The sequence below is a fragment of the Nesoenas mayeri genome (assembly GCF_963082525.1).
Source record: "Nesoenas mayeri genome assembly, chromosome: 1".
Lineage (NCBI taxonomy): Eukaryota > Metazoa > Chordata > Aves > Columbiformes > Columbidae > Nesoenas > Nesoenas mayeri.
In genome coordinates this window covers 4,398,695-4,416,483 of record NC_137541.1, presented here as the reverse complement: position 1 = coordinate 4,416,483, position 17,789 = coordinate 4,398,695, and the positions used below count along the sequence as shown (strand labels likewise).

The 17,789-nt window shown below is 42.1% G+C and overlaps 1 long non-coding RNA gene across 4 annotated transcripts in view; it reads right to left on the bottom strand.

The window, feature by feature from the left end:
* LOC308053208 overlaps positions 1-17,789 on the bottom strand; it is a 132,069-nt gene that overhangs the window by 52,049 nt on the left and 62,231 nt on the right. For 3 of the 4 annotated variants that reach the window (XR_013923615.1, XR_013923616.1, XR_013923618.1), the window contains exon 3: positions 14,712-14,758. This is a non-coding gene — a long non-coding RNA (uncharacterized lncRNA). Of the gene's footprint in view, positions 1-11,791; positions 11,849-12,894; positions 12,987-14,711; positions 14,759-17,789 lie in introns of all 4 variants that reach the window. The other variant, XR_013923617.1, reaches the window with a different exon arrangement.

Below are 17,789 nucleotides of genomic sequence, written 5' to 3'. Positions count from 1 at the left end.
AGTCCAGCGCAGGGCAACAAAGATGCTGAAGGGAGTGGAGCATCTCCCGTGTGAGGAAAGGCTGAGGGAGCTGGGGCTCTGGAGCTCGAGAAGAGGACACTGAGGGGTGACCTCATTCATGTTTACAGATATATAAAGGGTGAGTGTCAGGAGGATGGAGCCAGGCTCTTCTCGGTGAGAACCAGTGATAGGACAAGGGGTAATGGGTACAAACTGGAATACAAAAGGTTCCACTTAAATTTGAGAAGAAACTTCTTCATAGTGAGGGTAACAGACACTGGACCAGGCTGCCCAGGGAGATTATGGAGTCTCCACTTTGGAGACATTCAAGACCTGCCTGGACACCTTCCTGTGTAACCTCATCCGGTGGGGGGATTGGACTGGATGAGCTTTTGAGGTCCCTTCCAATCCCTGACATTCTGTGATTGTGATTCTGTGATTCTGCATTTCATAAAGGAAGCGAACGCAAGCGTATGCTCACTTCATTATTTGGGGAACAAAATAGGAGGATGTAATATCCAGCAAGCTACGGAAATTTTTGTAAAATGAGAATGAGAAACTGTAACACTGGTTTTTGCTCTGTTGCCAGCAGTTAAGCCTACATTTCCATGAAAACCTGGGAGATTAAACAAACTATGGGCCATTTTTATTCTCTCTCATGCATGGACTTTTATATGAAGAGGGGAATTGTTAGAGGTGAAAGCCTGAACGCAAGCCCTATGGGGAAAGGCTTGTTTAGTCTGGAGAAGAGGAGGCTTAGAGGTGAGCTCAGCACTCTCTAGAACTACCTGAAGGGCAGTTCTAGCCAGGTGGGGATTGGGCTCTTCTCCCAGGCATCAGCAATAGGACAAGGGGCCATGGGCTTCAACTCTGCCAGGGGAAATTGAGGCTGGAGATTAGAAAACAATTCTGTGCAGAGAGAGTGGTCAGGCATTGGAATGGCTGCCCAGGGAGGTGCTGGACTCACCGGCCCTGGAGGTTTTTAAACTCAGATTGGACATGGCACTTAGTGCCATGATCTAGTCAATGGACTGGAGTTGGACCAAGGGTTGGACTGGATGATCTCTGAGGTCTTTTCCAACCCAGTCGATTCTGTGATTCTGTGTGAAAGGAAAACATAATAGGAATATTTACTAGGATGCTACCTTAGAAAAAACAGATAGTAACAAAGGCGTAAGAAAATAAGAGCAAATATTATGGAAGGCAGCGAAACAGAATTATCCTGGCAGAGGCGGCACTTTTCTTGAGCAGCTCGCTCAGATGGCAAAAGGTTAAAAGCAACAAGGAAAACCTGAATCATCTGACCTAAAAATGGAAAAGAGTAGAGAAAAAGACTTTGTGGTATAAACTCACTTTTAATATGATGCCCTCTTTTAAATACTGAAGGACTCCACTCCCTTTTGATAAAGGCTTTTGTGTGCAGACAGTGGAACCAGAATGGCAACTCACTGCATTAGGTCAGAAACCTCATCTCTATTTCACGCACTGGACCATCAAACCATGAATCAACCAGGTGAATTTTATACACGGGTTTTTGTGACAGTATCAAGTGTCTCAATAGAATGTAACTTCATTGGTATGTTTAAAAATGACACGCAGATCCCATTATGACACTGGTATCTAATGAAAAAGTACTAAAATGTTAAAAAGCCAATTATGACAGAGTTCTCTGTGTTGTCTGAACAGTAAGGCACAGTCTGTAGAGAACATGGGGTATGATTAATGTATATAGCTGAGCAATAATGTACACAGTTGAAATTATGGCTGGTGGTCCATAAAGTGCTTTTTGACGCCTTTAAATACCAGATCCTCAGGTGTTTTCCTGTACTTCAAAACTGTCAGATCTGTCTCCAGTGTGTGTGGCAGCAAAACTGAGAATGATTCGAAACAAGATAAAGATAATTTACAAGAAAAAAAGAAGAACTGTTTATCATATTGTTCAGGAAGTGGTTCCGTTTGAGAAATCCTGCACAAAACTGAGTGCTGATTTATAAACCTGTTGTGGGAGTAACTCAGGCATCCTCAATCAGGTGCAGTGAATAGGATATAGAATTAATGTACACAAAACACCTTCTTTGCGATTCTGCGTTCAAACAGCAGGGATTGGACTTACTGGTGAGTTGGCCGCTATCAGGATTGGGTTTGTCTTACTCAGCTACAGGTGCCAAAATTCACAGGCTCACTTGAAACGATGTTCTTGAGCAGCTGTCAGAAAGAGGCAACCGCCGATGGTGAAGCTCGTTAAATTCCTCCGAAATAAAAATTTACATGAACATCAGAGGGAGAAACAGCTTTGCAGGTCAGCAAGACGGTGAAGCAGATTTCTGAGTTCCCTCAGGCAAATGCTACTGTCTCCGACTGCAATGCAGAGTTTCCCAAAAAGAGATTGTAGCATGAAAAATCTGAAACCTGTTGCTCTCAGCTTCTCGCTAATTAACTCAAAAGCTACTGGCAGACGAGCTGAAGAAGGGTAATGGAGCCGCATGCTCACATAGATGGAATTGAAGTGAAGAACTAGACAGGAAAGGAGTAAAAAGAGTACGGAGTAAAAACCATTCTGCACTGTCCTGGTTTTGTTAAAAAACAAGTTTCTCTTTTAGTGAATTTGCCTGTGAGCTAAAGCTTCATATTAGCTGCATTTTCCTGGAGAACCAGATACATGTTTTGGTAAACATAGCAATGGAATGCCAAGTTATTGATAAGCATGGATGGACACCCTGCGAGAGGGGCAACGAGAAACAGTTGGCCAAGAAACTGACCAACTGTGTGTAACATTCCATTCACATGAATACTGCATATAAAAGTGGGAGATCACGAGGATGTCGTCCCTTTTTCCCTCTTTGCCCTTCTTCGTCGCTTCTGCTTATGGCCAACATTAGGAGAGGACCTTGCTAGTCGTCCCTGCAAACCGGGGCCTAGTGAGAGACTGAATCCAGCTCCGGTTGGCTGCAGAGTCCAGTCCAGGACTTTGGCTGCCGGCTCTGCAGTTGCTGAGACTTTCAAGATTGGTTTTGTATATTTTGTATTATTTTCTCTATTCTTATTAGTAGCATTAGTAAAACATCTTTAATTGTTCCAACTCCTCTCTCTGTCCTTCTTTCCCTCCTGATTGCCTGTCCTGAGTGGGAAGGGGGGAGAGGAAGGGACTGAGGGGGGAAGGGGGGTTGAAGAGGGGGTTAACAATACATCTGCCAGGGTTTTATTGTCACCCCGCAATCCAAACCCTCGACATGCACAAATACACTAATACTTGTGGCTTATTAAATATATTTGGTGTTTTGTTTTAAACCGGACCCTTTGGAAAAGATAAAGATCTGAATGATCTAAACCAAATAAATTTCTAAAGCCATGATTTTCTTCATATAGAATGAAGACGACTCAAAGATGTTTTGAGTTATAGGAAGAATTTTTAAAAAGCCAAAGATTGTGCAGATCAGTCAGGGAATCACGTTATCTGATGCTGCCAACCCATCTTCGTACCACAAATAAGTAACGGCAAAGATGTTCTTTGAGCTGCTACATTTGAATTCCATCATACATCTCCTCAGGGTTTCCACCAAAACTTGCAGAAGAAAAGCAAATCTAAAAAGCTCTTTCTAGGTTGATTACATACAGGAATAGGAAAAAGCAACGCATGCCTGTCTACTAGTTCATTCAAGACATAGGCCAGACAGGAGGTATTAGTCATTTTTCTGAGCACAATATTAGGATGTTGGCTGCAGCCGGGCAAAGACTGATGCTTAAGAATGGAGCTATCAAATTCATTTCCTGGTTGAAATTCACAATTAAAAAAGAGAGATTTCTCAGGAGGAGGGTTAAACATGGGAAAAGAGGAGAAGGAATTGAGACTTGGAAAGTGATATCGCCTCCAAGTTTAATTGCCATGCAGTTCCTCCAGAGGAAAGGGAGTGATTTGGCATGACACAGCCAGCAAAACATGCAAGAGTCACATCCTGGTGAAGAGCGGCAGCTCCGGCACACGTGAGCTCAGAGGACAGTTATCTGCACAGGAACACCGGCCAGGTGAAGATAAATGGAAGGAATGCAAAGCATCTATTAAAAATAATGTGTTAAGAAGATACTACTCCTCTTGTGCGACAGGATTTACATTTAAAACCCCAACATGCATCTCAAAGGATAAGCTGAGTAGGTCTTGTAAGTTCAGGAACAACCTTCATCCTCATTTAAGCAGCACTGTTAGCCTGAAGACCAGGGGTTTGCAGCATCACCAAGAGAAAACATACCTACGTTAACAACATCTCAGACCCCAGCAAACCCCCACAGGAGCGGTGGATTAAAGATAATCTTACTATACTACAGGACTACGCGCTGTTTCTAGGGACTCAGGCACACCCGAGTTGACTCGCCTTGCTCCCCATCACTTCTGCCCACCCCATCCCCCTTCCCACTCAGAGGGAACACTACAAACTAAATCACTTTAAGAAGCCATTTCTATGCATAATACTGTTGCAAATTATATATCCATCAGAGCGTCTTCAAATGAATCTGAGGATAGATTTGACTCACTTAGCAAAATTTGACTCATGCTTCTTTGGTACGGAAAAAAACAGTTTGCAGAGTTGACTCCTTGGCTCTAAACTCCTGAATCTCACTGTAGTTTTATTTAAGCAACAGCCATGTTGCCACAGCTCTAGTTCCCTGTGCACTAGGAGCAGAAAACAGGGAGAAAAAGGTTAAGCAGAGTTAAACCAGCTACTTTCTGCTAAGAACACATGGCTTTTTTGAGCAAGAAGCTAAATATGTTTTAATTAAAGGTATGTTTCATTTTGCCAGAGGTAATTTTCACACTCAAAGTCTAAGGCAGGCAGACTAAGAAACCATGTCAATATGAGATGTTTGCTCAGCCAGTTTAGCTCCTGGATACAAAGGCCAAACTTTGCTATTATGCAAGTTTTATAAGATGATACCTCCTTTGATTTCTGAGGAACTGTTTACCTATTGTGAATCTGGATGGGATCCCATGAAGTTACACTGTGTACACAAGAACCACCAAACCTGTTCAAACTAACGACATGAAGGGAAAGTTCCCCCCTTTATTCTTTTTGTTGGTACTCTTGGTCATCATCTACATTCCCCTCTGATGGGATTTACACACGCAGCTTCCACACAGTGACTGTGCAAATAAAACAGCCAAGAAAAACACTATATTTTTCATTTTCAAATATATACCTCCCTAGTGGATGGAATTCCATTGAAGACCAGCTCATTCAAAATGATACAGACGATTTGTAATGTCTGTGTAAACATCAGATCTGTTCTAAGGACACACTCAAAGGCCACTACAGCATGAGCTGCTTCTGAGAAATGAAGCTACATTCATGTTTCCCCTGAAAGCAGCAACTACTTAAATAAGCAAAGCTATGATTTCACTTGAAATCATTTTCACTGAACTGCTAATTGGGGACGGATTGTAAACTCACAACCTAAAGATGCTTCATGATGCAAAGAATCTTGCAAGGAGGGAGATTAATTTATTGTAGAGGACTAAGAGAGAAAATACACTCAAGATCAGTGTGACCTCTCTAAAGCGCTTGACACCTGGTTCTGTTGATTTGACGGGTTTTCCATCAGATGCTAAAGAAGCCCACAAAACATCAACATCTTTCAGCAGCAATGTCTTATCTTGAGAAAGCAAGTTTGGCTTCTTTATAGCACTTCCATGATCCAAAGAAGATTCCTTGATCGCACTTGCAAACTTGCACAGGAGTTATTAGTCAAAACCCTTAATTAACTCTCTGGTTACCTATAGAAAACAGAGCCAGGTTCCTCTCTCATGAGCACACAAAGAGCAGCAATAGTCGTGACGCAAATTCTGATTAGACCCAAAGGAAAAAAGATCTTCAATATGAAAACACTGGAAGATGGGAACAGAAAGGCCATCGACTCTGTTCCTGGAGATTTTCAAGTAGGAAAGACCCTTAGCAGCTTGTCATAGCTTCCAAGTCCGTCTTGCTTTGAGCATGAGGTTAAACTAGACTGCCTAAAGACTCAAGCCCGTTTTAGCACTAGTGTGATTTAATGAGACAATGCAGCCTGCTTCAAAAAACGTGTACTAGGGTGTCATGTTCTTGTTGCAAAACATCTGTGAAGAGCAGCACGGCGATGTCCTGACTGAGCACCAGGCACAGCTGTGTACTCTGAACATAGTTACTCACTGTCCTCCAGACCTAAAGGCTCCTGTCGCTTCCCTCAGGTTGTAATTCACAACTGAAGTGGCTTTGCTCTACCAAAAAGTTTGGGAGATTCAGGTCCTACGTGGTTTATATTTCACCCAGGTAAGCTGTTCTAAGAAATCAGAAAAGATTTGGCAGCAATTTAATAAGAAACAGTTGCTGTGATGTGAGAGTTGTGATGAGGTCCCTGGCAGGCAACTCACCCACGTGAACAATGATGCACACCAGGCAATCCTTCACATCCACTGAAGAACGTCCTTCCAAGAGGATTTTCTACCATAGAAATACCACCTCTCTCATCACAAAATCCTCTGTATTAATTACTAAAATTAGCCAGCAATTTCCCAGAAGTCACAAGTTGCAGACTAAAACCAGAGCCACTCCAAAAAAACTCCCAAACGCAACAATTTTTACAATGCAAAACACTGATTGCGTGGAAATGTGCTGATTTCATGAAAACTCTCTATAAAAGGCAACAAGATTGGCCGGCGAGCCAGTCTGTCCAGCTTCCTGCCCGGCCGCCTGCCAGCCCTGGGGTGGGTACTGCAAGCTCCCTAATTCAGAAAACACACATCAGATATGAGAAGGCTCCCACAGGATGGGAATTCTGCTTCCTGCAGCTCTGTTATTCAAATAAAACCTGCACAGGTGTGTGTGTGAGGAAGGACAGGGATGCCTCTGCTATCAAACAGCATGAATGGCTTCTTGACAACAGTAAATGTGTTGTATTTCAGAAGACAGGGAAAGGATGAGGCATCTCCGAACAAACCTGTGAAGAGGGAAGACGACAAAGAAATCCAAACGGCAAGATGACAAATTATAGGTGGGGAATCCCTGTCTTATCCCTTCTGCAGTACGTACACAGCTATTGTATTTAATTAAAATAAATTACAGCTAGCTTGTGCACATACTGCCAGGCTTTTAGCAGCCCTGAATGGAATCACAGCGATGCTCAGTCGCCATCCTTCAGGAGCACACTCGCTCTGTGTCTCCAGACGTGGGATGCAGATGCTCTGCCCCAGTACAGCTGCACAAGGCTGACGGATCAACGCAGAACAAAAAGCCCAAAGAGTTCTGCTTTTATACGATCCACTTCCTCAGCTCCGCACACGGGATTCTTGCCAGGACGCTGGTAATGTTGACGGGGAATGCAAAGCTGCACATCAGTGTGTCAGGCTGCTTCTAAGCAAGGCTGTTTCACTGGAAAGCATTTTCTTCTAAGCACGGTGATTTAACTCAACTATTTCTACAACACTTGGCTGTGCAAGATCAATGCATTTTCCTTGTTAACCACTGCATCCACATAGCTTAATGTCAGCTTGAATTAACTTCTTGCATTCCCAACAGAACCACAGGATGGTTTGGGTTGGAAGGGACCTCTGGAGATCATCCAGTCCAACCCACCTGCTAACGCAGGGTCACCAGAGCAGATCACACAGGAAGGTGTCCAGGTGGGTTTGAATGTCTCCAGAGAAGGAGACTCCACAGCCTCTCTGGGCAGCCTGGGCCAGGCTCTGGCATCTCAAAGGAAAGAAGTTTATCCTCATATTCAGATGGACCCTCCTGTGCTTCAGTCTGTGCCCGTTGCCCCTCATCCTGTTGTTGGGCACAACTGAACAGAGTCTGGTCCATCCTCTGACACCCACCCAGGAGATATTTATAACCATTGATGAGATCCCTCTCAGCTTCTCTTCTCCAGCTGAACAGCTCCAGCTCTCTCAGTGTCTCCTCATCACAAAGATGCTCCAGATGCCTCAGCATTTTCACAGCAGCATCTCAGCACAAGAACTTCTCTCTGCCCAGAGGTTCTGTTGCTGCTGGGTCACAGCAGATTGGTACCAGTACATGAGCCCTTCACGTCTGAGGGCCAGAAGGTGATGAAGTGTTCAGGACCTGATGGTGATGCAGAGAACATTAACAGCCTGACACTGAGCTTTCTGCTTGTGCAAACTGGGTTTTTACCATCATCAGGCTATAGATCAGCCATCCACCCGTGATGCTCCAAGCTCTGGTTGATTCATGTATAAGATCAGCCAATATTAACGTAAAGGTCCGTTACACTCAAAGGTTTTGAAACTCCAGCCTGCTCAGTAAACTGAACAAGGAAATAATTCCTGCCTTACCATGTCCCCAAAAGAATCAGAGACACAATGTACCCAACAGCACACTCAATTTGAAGCTGTTCAGTGGATGTTTGGACAACAGAAAGGATCAGTTAAACCCTGCCCTAAGTAGCTGCAGAATATCAGTCAATCAATACCATTTGAAAACAAAACAAAATAAATAAAATCTACTTATTCTTGTGCTTGGGAGGGCATGAGAGAGAAGGAAAGGGATTTTAAGTAAGCTTATAGAAATCCACAATAACACTGATTCAAGATTTTATTTTAGAGTGCTTTATCAACCAAGTAAAATATACACATCTCTGACAGAAGAACTGAAGCAGGAAAATGCAAAACAACCTGTCCAACCTCACAGAATGAAGAAGTACAAAAAGAATACGGGTCTACAGGCTCCATATCTGTGTCCTATTACCCTTCTAATTAAAAAAAGAAAAAACAAAACAAAACAAATCTTGCGGTGCCTTTGTTGGCCACAGCTTTTGAAAACTTCCCTGGGTTCTGGTCCCTGCTCTGCTGTGTACCTGTCACGGAACCTTTACATCAAGTGCTCTCCCTAAAGCTCATCTCCCCCATCACCGAAGTTGGAGTAACAATATCCAGAATTTCTTAGAGCAAGCTTTAAATTGGACAGCTGTTTGTACACAAAGCAATGATAATTTATCTGCAAAGCCATCCGGGGTTATGCTCAATGCACTGCTACACATACAAACTCATTGAACAGGCTGGGAATCTCCATTACTATTGTGATAGCACAGAGTTATTTGTGTTGGAAGGGACCTTCAAAGCTCACCCAGTTCCACCCCTGCCATGAGCAGGGACATCTTCACCAGCTCAGGTTGCTCAGAGCCCCGTCCAGCCTGGCCTGGGATGTCTCCAGGGATGGTTCATCCACCACCTCTCTGGGCAACCTGGGCCAGGCTCTCACCACCCTCAGGGGCAATAATTTCTTCCTCATGTCCAGCCTGAATCTCCCTCCTTTAGTTTAAAACTATACCCCTTATCACAATAGATATGAACTTCCTCTCCGCACCCTTCGCTCCACCTTGTCCTGTCACCGGGAGGCTGGTTCCACACGGGGGAAACCACCTTTCTCGGACAAGTAAAGTCTCTTCCAGAGCTTCCCCATTCAGAAGGATTATAAACCGCTGCAGACAGTGGAATTCCAGTGGAAGAAACCCAGAGGACCATCCACATTGACCACTCATGACGCCATCACCCCACTCAAAAGGACAACAGCTCTAGTCCTGGATTTGATATTTTACAGAAAAAAATAAAACACCTTATCTTTGTTTCTTCTATAAAGTTGCCTCACTATCTTCATGCAACACTCAAAACTGTGTGATATGAATATGACATATAAAACTGTAAGCTCAACAATCACAAAATCATAGAATGCCAGGGATTGGAAGGGACCTCGAAAGCTCATCCAGTGCAATCCCCCCATGGAGCAGGAACACCCAGATGAGGTTACACAGGAAAGTGTCCAGGTGGGTTGGAATGTCTGCAGAGAAGGAGACTCCACAACTCCCCTGGGCAGCCTGTTCCAGGCTCTGCCACCCTCACTGGGAACAAGTTTCTTCTCATATTTAAGTGGAACCTCTTGTGTTCCAGTTTGAACCCATTACCCCTTGTCCTATCATTGGCTGTCACCCAGAAGAGCCTGGCTCCATCCTCCTGACACTCACCCTTTATATATCTGTAAACATGAATGAGGTCACCCCTCAGTGTCCTCTTGTCCAGCTCCAGAGCCCCAGCTCCCTCAGCCTTTCCTCACACGGGAGATGCTCCACTCCCTTCAGCATCTTTGTTGCCCTGCGCTGGACTCTCTGCAGCAGTTCCCTGTCCTGCTGGAACTGAGGGGCCACAACTGGACAAGTGATTTCTCAGCTAGAAATAAACAGGTTGTAGTTCCTCCATCCCTCAAAATGTCAGGAGCAGTGATTTACCTCTGTCCATCCCCAGCTTTTATCCAGGTGGGTCTCAGTAACTAAGGCTTCTCGAACACTTGGTATCTCCGCAAGTGAAAATGGGTGTAATGTAACAGTTCACAGCAACAAAGATCTTTTTCTAGCTAAAGGCCGAGGCTTTTAAAGATATTTAGTAAGCCATGTCCATTTGTTAATAAACATGTCTGTACGGTTCTACATTAATGTGAATACATAATGTGAAAAAATAACATGATGGTAGGATGTATGAAACAACTGTGAGTCATACGTAGCCTTAAGGATATAGGCTGCCACCCCTGAGCTATGAAAACCAACCTCAGGGGAAAATAAAATCTAAATAAAGGTTAATAATGATTTGTCAGTCTCAGACTTTCATGTTATGCAAAAGTATTATCAACACACAAATATTTATAGAATGAAGATTTTTTTCTCACCCAGCATTTCTACAGAAAGAGGTTTATAAAGACCGGTAGCCCATCCTCTGCCTGATGCGCACCCTTCCCAGCACCAAGAAACAAGCACGGCTGCAGCTTATCCAGGTAGGAACAGCGGATTTAAGACCCTGCGTTCCTCTGTTACCCTGTGTGTGTGTGTCTGTGTGCAGACTGATTTGCCTGAGAGAATTTAAGATGACTGAGTGAGCACCACTGCAAGCTGGGATACATCTCTGAATTTCCATTTTCAGCTTGCAAATAGTTGAAAGGTGAATTTCTAGCTAAACTCCAGATTTTCGATACCTAAAAAGATCTGAAAACAAGTGCTTTTTAAGCAAGAAATTAAAACCAAAAACTGAGGAGGTTTTGCTGTTAGGTGTCTTCCAATTTCAAGCATTAGAAGTCTTCAGAAAGCTGCAGTTTTGGACTATCAGACTGTGATTACCACAGAGCACAGGTGGGGAAGGCAAGAACAGACTCCATTTATCTCTTAGCTTGGGAATATATATAAGCTTGCCCTCGTGAATACATGTATATTCCAGGTTGATACATCAGCGCTTTTTATCATTGCAGAAAAGTTGTTTTAGCAGCTGTATTACTATGGGAAAGGGGGAAAAATGAAGATAGAAGATTCCTGCTCCCTGTGGCTTCCTGCAGCTCAGAAAACAGCTGCAGACAGAGAATCCAGAACAAATTGATGGTCGATGCTTTAGCCCAATGATGTGCAGTCAGCAACACAGACCACTACACACTCATGTGGCACAAGAGGAGAGTTCCTACAAAGTGCACATAAAAGCTTCTCAGTGTTAACGGTGGTGCCACAATTGTATATGCGAAGCCATCGCACCGCAGACACAACTCAGAAAACGGAAATGCATTAATTAGTCTTCGCACACTCCCTCTCTTGGCAAAGCACACATTAAACTCACAGGTGCTTTCATATCTGACAAAAATTAAAAGTGCTCTTTTAAAAATAAGTTGTGTTTTTATGTTTCTAAGTCATCTAGAAGACAGCACCGTCAAACGGAGAGTTTCTTTTTGAATACCCGCTGCCTGCATTAGTGGCTACTTCACACACATCCAATAACACTGACCTCTTTGTGGTTTGTCTCCTTTTAGGACTGTGGACCTTTCCAGAAGAAAATAGATACCTGGAGAGGAAAATGACTTTCCTTACTGTTTGTTGGGTGTTCTTTCCTCTTCAAACTTTCAGTCATTTGCCTCTCGAAGCTACCAGACTGAATGGTGATGTGCTCCATGACACCTGTTTGCTCACATGTGTGCAAACCATAGGCCTGAGGGTCAGATATTGGGCTTTTCTTGCTGAAGAGCCAAAACATTAATATATAATCATTGTATCTGAACTCTGTAGTAGTTCTGGTGCCCTCACTTCACAGGTACAAGTGACAAACATAGCTGACAACACGACTTTGTGGAAGGTGCACGAGCCAGCAGAACTTCAACTGCAAATTAAAAGCTTCTCATCACCTGGTCCATTTATTAGATCACCCTACATCTTCACACAACCAACCAACAATTCGGACAGGACTATGGTAGCAAAGATCAACCCCAAAAACATCTGTGTGCACACACATAAACTGGTCCCAAATATTACTGTTTCTTCTATAAGATATTATCTAGAATGAGCATGCTGACACAATGTAATCTCAGAGCCCACCTTTAAAGCACAGAGGTTATTCTCTATCATGACCAGTAGTATCTATTAATATAACAAAAGCTATTTTGGATCATTCTGAAGTAAAACATTAAAAACACAAAGGTTTATGCCTTGTAATAAAAGCACCTGATTAAAATGCATAGTTTAAATCGATGTCTCTGCCTGGCAGGTGAGGCCAGTACTAATACAAGGATCCCTTTTCCAAAACAAAGGTCAAAGCAGATTTAATACACGAATCTGCTATAAACCCTGGGGGAAATGCAGAGCCCTGTGATCCTGAGGTATTCAGAGAGAATCAAGATCTCAGATCCCAAAGCCTGAGCATTTTAAGAAATGCTCATGGAGGAACCAACCCCAGAACTTGGCACCTCCCTCACCATAGACCAACCTAAAGGACAATTCCAGATTCTGATATCTAACTAGTTAAAAAAAAAAATCAAAGAAAGAAAATATTTCAGAAAGATACAGATTTTAAGACCAAGGGATTCTGTGTCTCTGGGTATAACCTGGTGTTTTTACCTGGAGCTCCAGCTGTGCAGAGTTTTGGCAAATACACATCTCCCTTTTCTTCGCACACATAATGTTCCAGAATAAATACCTAATGGATTACCCTGGAAAGACAATATGCAGAACTTGGCTCTTGGGAGAATTTCCTTTCTTACCCGCTCCCAAAAAGCCATGTCCAATCTTAGCAGCTATTTCAGAAAGCCACAGGGGTTATGTGTGTTCACCCTCCAGACACTGACAGAGCAGGAATCCCAACTTAATCATCTTTGCATACCTGACAATTAATTAAACTACAGTCTGCCTCAAGGACGGCATCATCCGTATGAAATTCAAGGCCTTTTTGTTCAAATTAAGAGTCGTATCACACAATGCCACAGCTTTTCTTCTTTACCCAGCTATGCATTTCTCAACGTAGTTTAGCACAACACTAACGAAAAACTTACTGTAAATTACCAAGAGGGAAATTGGGATAATAGGGAGAACTGGACAATTCGCCAGAACAAACACTGGCAATTTCGTTATCACTTCCAACACTGACTACATGTATTGCAGGGAAAAAGATGACCTGGTTAAGGACTTTTCCATTTCTAGCTATTCTCTCTCATGGAATGTGCTAAGGAAACAATCATCCTACTGAATCATTTCAAGAATTTTACAGCCAAGAAGATTTATTACCCTAAAACAGGTCTTGGAAACAAGAATATTTGAGGAGACTCAATAGCTATTAAATCAGTGTGGAAAACATGATGCTGGAGGAATTGCATATGCCTGACACATGTTCTACCACTTTTTTTTTTAAATAGAAAGTGTCTATAAAAAGAAAGTCTGTAGAATAACTTTTCAGATAAAAAAGAAGAGAAACGGGTATAAATTAAAATGACATTCATATAAGTAATAGAAAAATTATACAGAAAGCCCCCCACTAATGCTCTTTTGACAAACTGGAGTCATCGATAATTTCAAAACCTATGCATTCAAACATACTCATCCCCTAGTAAGTAAGCTGAGACATATTTTGCAGGCTTATAGATATTTTAAAGTTGAGTCAACAATACATCGAAAACCTCCCGCAATCTTTTAATGAGTCCACTCGTTAGCCATTGTGAAAGCAAATCTTAGGTTTTGTTATTACGGCTGCAATGTAGATGGTAACACACAGTACACGCTCTGTTCAAGACAGTTAAACGCAGCTATCTTTAAAATTTGCTATTGCCTGCTACAAGTGAATCAGAAAGACGAGCTGTAAGGCCTGGAGCCTAAAATACCACTGAAAAACATCCTGCTTTCTTGGCCAACGTGCAAAAAACTCCTGTGCTAAACCATAAACACATACAGTACTCTCAAGTAAATGGTTTTAATATATCCAAAATACTCAGCCAAAAACACAGCAGCCTTAAGGTTAAGAACTTTCTTACACTGATATTATGGAGAATACTAACAAGCTTTAGAGTCCAAAACCCATTTCCAGCTTTTCTTGCATTCCTGTAGGTTGGCTTGATAATTCAAATTTTAGCAGAAACAGTTTAATAAGAGGTCAAGCCTTTCCCTGCAAATCTCTGCTCTCCACACCTTGAACCATCGCTGCTACAACAATGGGAATAATACAACTACACGACACAACCTTGAACCACTTTATGCCTTGGTACAGTGGTAAGAAAGGGAGAGAAACGACCAAGTAACTCAAACAGCTCTACAAACCGCATTTGCTACACTCACAGCCAAAAAAATGAAAGAAAACTAATTGCCTTCTTAATTACATGGTTATCCTATAGAACACTTGCCCTATGAGTCTCTCAGAAAAGGAAAATTAGCATTTGTTTTTGACTTACTTTTTGGATTATCCTGGTTTGCTTGTACAACTCAGTCACCGTTCCTTCTGCAACACAACAAAGACAAGAAAAACTGTTAAAAAAGAAGTATTTGCTTATACTGAAGTTTCTCATTATATTGTTAATTAATCCTTGAAGTTTACTGTTTGCTTTTAGTTAGCACTGGAAAATATTCCCATCATTCATTTCTGTTTCTCTGATTTGATGGCCAGAATATTTCTGTCCCATGAAACTGCTCCATCAAGATGGATTGTGGAGGCTGCCTCGTGATTTGAGTGTAACATTGATGAACTAAGAACTCAAGTCCAAATCCTACTGCAAAGTTTACCAAAGAAATTTCTCTTGGCCATAGGGAGAGGGAAGAATGTAAAGAAGGATTTAATTGTTCTAAGATGGCTAATTAGTCTCTTGTTAGACTCTATGGCTGTTCCTTGGAGGCCTCCAGCACCTACTTTAGAAAGCTCATGATTTTCCCTTGGTCTCATTTCACAGCAACACAACCAACAACAACAAAAAAACCCCTACTAAGTAGAGTTATGAACGCATTGTCCTTGAAAAGAATGTTCTAATGCTACGTTCTCTATTTAGCCACATAATTAGTAAACCTTTAGCAAAAGCAGCAAAAACTTCCTCATTCCAACGCCAAGTAGTGACCTGGAAGAACTACTCAATCCTCTGTGAAGAACTTGTATGCTCCGCATAATGGAATATCTAACAGGGGAGGTACTGGAAAATGAATTAGAAAGGTATCTCATCACTCAATGTTAGCACTGTTCTTATTATGCTGAGAATGATCATTTTTGGGGAGAGGAAGAGGGGAGAGGAAGAGGGGAGAGGAAGAGGGGAGAGGAAGAGGGGAGAGGAAGAGGGGAGAGGAAGAGGGGAGAGGAAGAGGGGAGAGGAAGAGGGGAGAGGAAGAGGGGAGAGGAAGAGGGGAGACACTAGTCAGAAAGAGTCCTCTGTCACCTGAGTGTGCTGGTTTTCTATTGTCCTATGCGTTCTATTGTCCTTCTCTATTGTCTTCTCTATTGTCCTATGTCTATGCGTTCTATTGTCCTTCTCCTAAATTGGGCAGTATGGTCTTCAAAATCATACCATAGAATTGGATGGAAAAATATATCCAAATAATAAAACTATTAATGGCTCATGATAGTGACCCCATATTGATCTTAGCATGTGGTATCAAACCTTTAGCATCAGGAAAAAAACCCAAACCAATCCATCCAGAAGAAAACAGTATCTCATTAAGTCGTCAGAAAACTATGCATGAGAAGAAATGTTTTCTGAATCTTCCATCAGCTTAAGGTCTAACATCTCAATATGAAATAAATACGTATGCATTAGGGGGTAGGAAATAATTGAACTCCTCTAAAAGGACACCGTTGAACTTCAAGTTATTTAATTTAGCAGAACAATAGAGCTTTATGAAGTGTGTTTCTCACTAATGACCTGGCACTCTTTCTGTTATGCTTGTCTCTAAAATGCACAGCCAATATTTGTGGGCTTTTTTAATCAAATGACATTTCTTTTCTTAAAATGTTGTGAAGGAAAAAGAAAATCAGAAAAAATTAAACTCAGAGTACAATCAAATATACAAAGGAAAACCACACAAGTGCAGATTTCATCATATTCCTCCAGATTTTAAATAGATCAACATAGTTTGGAGATGGGTGTGATTTTATGCTGGCTATGCCCCTTTACAACTGGCAACTACATTGAATTCAGTGGTGTCTTTTTCCAAATTCCAAACTCCAGTTGAAAATAGATCTCATAATGGAGTTCTACAGCTGAAGATACTCCGGGGGAAGATGATTTCCTTTAATTTATTCTAAATTTATTTGCATGACAGTAGATCATCAGTATATACAAAAAATATCTATTATACCAACAGAGGAAAAATTTTGTTCAAACAGTTAAAGAAACTCACATTCCATCAGTGATATGAGATTAAAGTTTAAGGCACAAAACTGAGCTGTCAGTAGTTCAGAGAGAGTAATTTGTTTAGATACCATATGATCATAACAAAAAAATGACAGAAATATGATTTCTTGCATACCAGATATCCCCTAAATAGCTACAAAGAGCTGCATGGACAACGTATGGATGCTAAAAATAACTAATTAACACAGCTCTCTGGATACAACTCAAGTACAAAGAGAGGTCTTCCTACCTTAATGATCACTAACAAATAAAGGAAGAGGAAAGGAAACACATACTCACTTTGTAACTCCATCATCAATTTTGTTGTCCTGGAAACAATTCTACAAGAGAAGAAGTACTTAACTACTACAACATCTTCTGCTATGACTTTATTTCTTTCCCCTTCTTCTCTGCAGTGCTCCCACTGTTTGATAAACAGCCAGCAACAAATCTTTCGCATAAAACGGTGTAAAAATGGAACGTCCTGCTCGCAGAAGGAAATATGCAATTCCACTCGAGTAGGCAGCACTTACAGGAACATCAGGTTTGCGTGAAGCCTTTGGGAAGGATTACAATTTCGTTATCGTTGTTGATGTTAAAATGACCTGGTAACTGCACCTTTCATTTTAGGAATGTATAGCGCTGGTAAAAGGTAACTGCTGATTTGATAGCACCGCATTTCTTCCAAGGGAGCAGAGTGAGAAATCTCAGACTACAGTCCGTATTGAGAAAAACTCACAGCGTGCTCTGTCACAACGGCTCAGCCTTTACTCACAGGTGGTAAACAGCCCCAAGAGATACCAACTGGAGCCCTGTACATCAAGATTTGCTGTGTGGCTTCCTCCCTCTCTTGGCACATGGGCGACTCTGACTTACCCACGAGCTTCTTCCTTCCATGCAAATCATCCAGAAGACAAAACTGAGGATCTAACTCTGCCCTCAATATAATTATTATTCCCAAATACTCCATAAATAGCGTGAAATGTTTACTGCTTCAAACGCCCTCACAGAAGCCAGCTTGAGGGTCCTGGAAGCTGAGGTCGACGCCATTCCTGCCTGCTGGAGGAAGGTTTGTCCATCTGCAGGACTGACAGTCACACCAAACAACATGCAGAATATGTCTGAATTTCCTTTTTGCACTCGTCTACCCAAACTGAT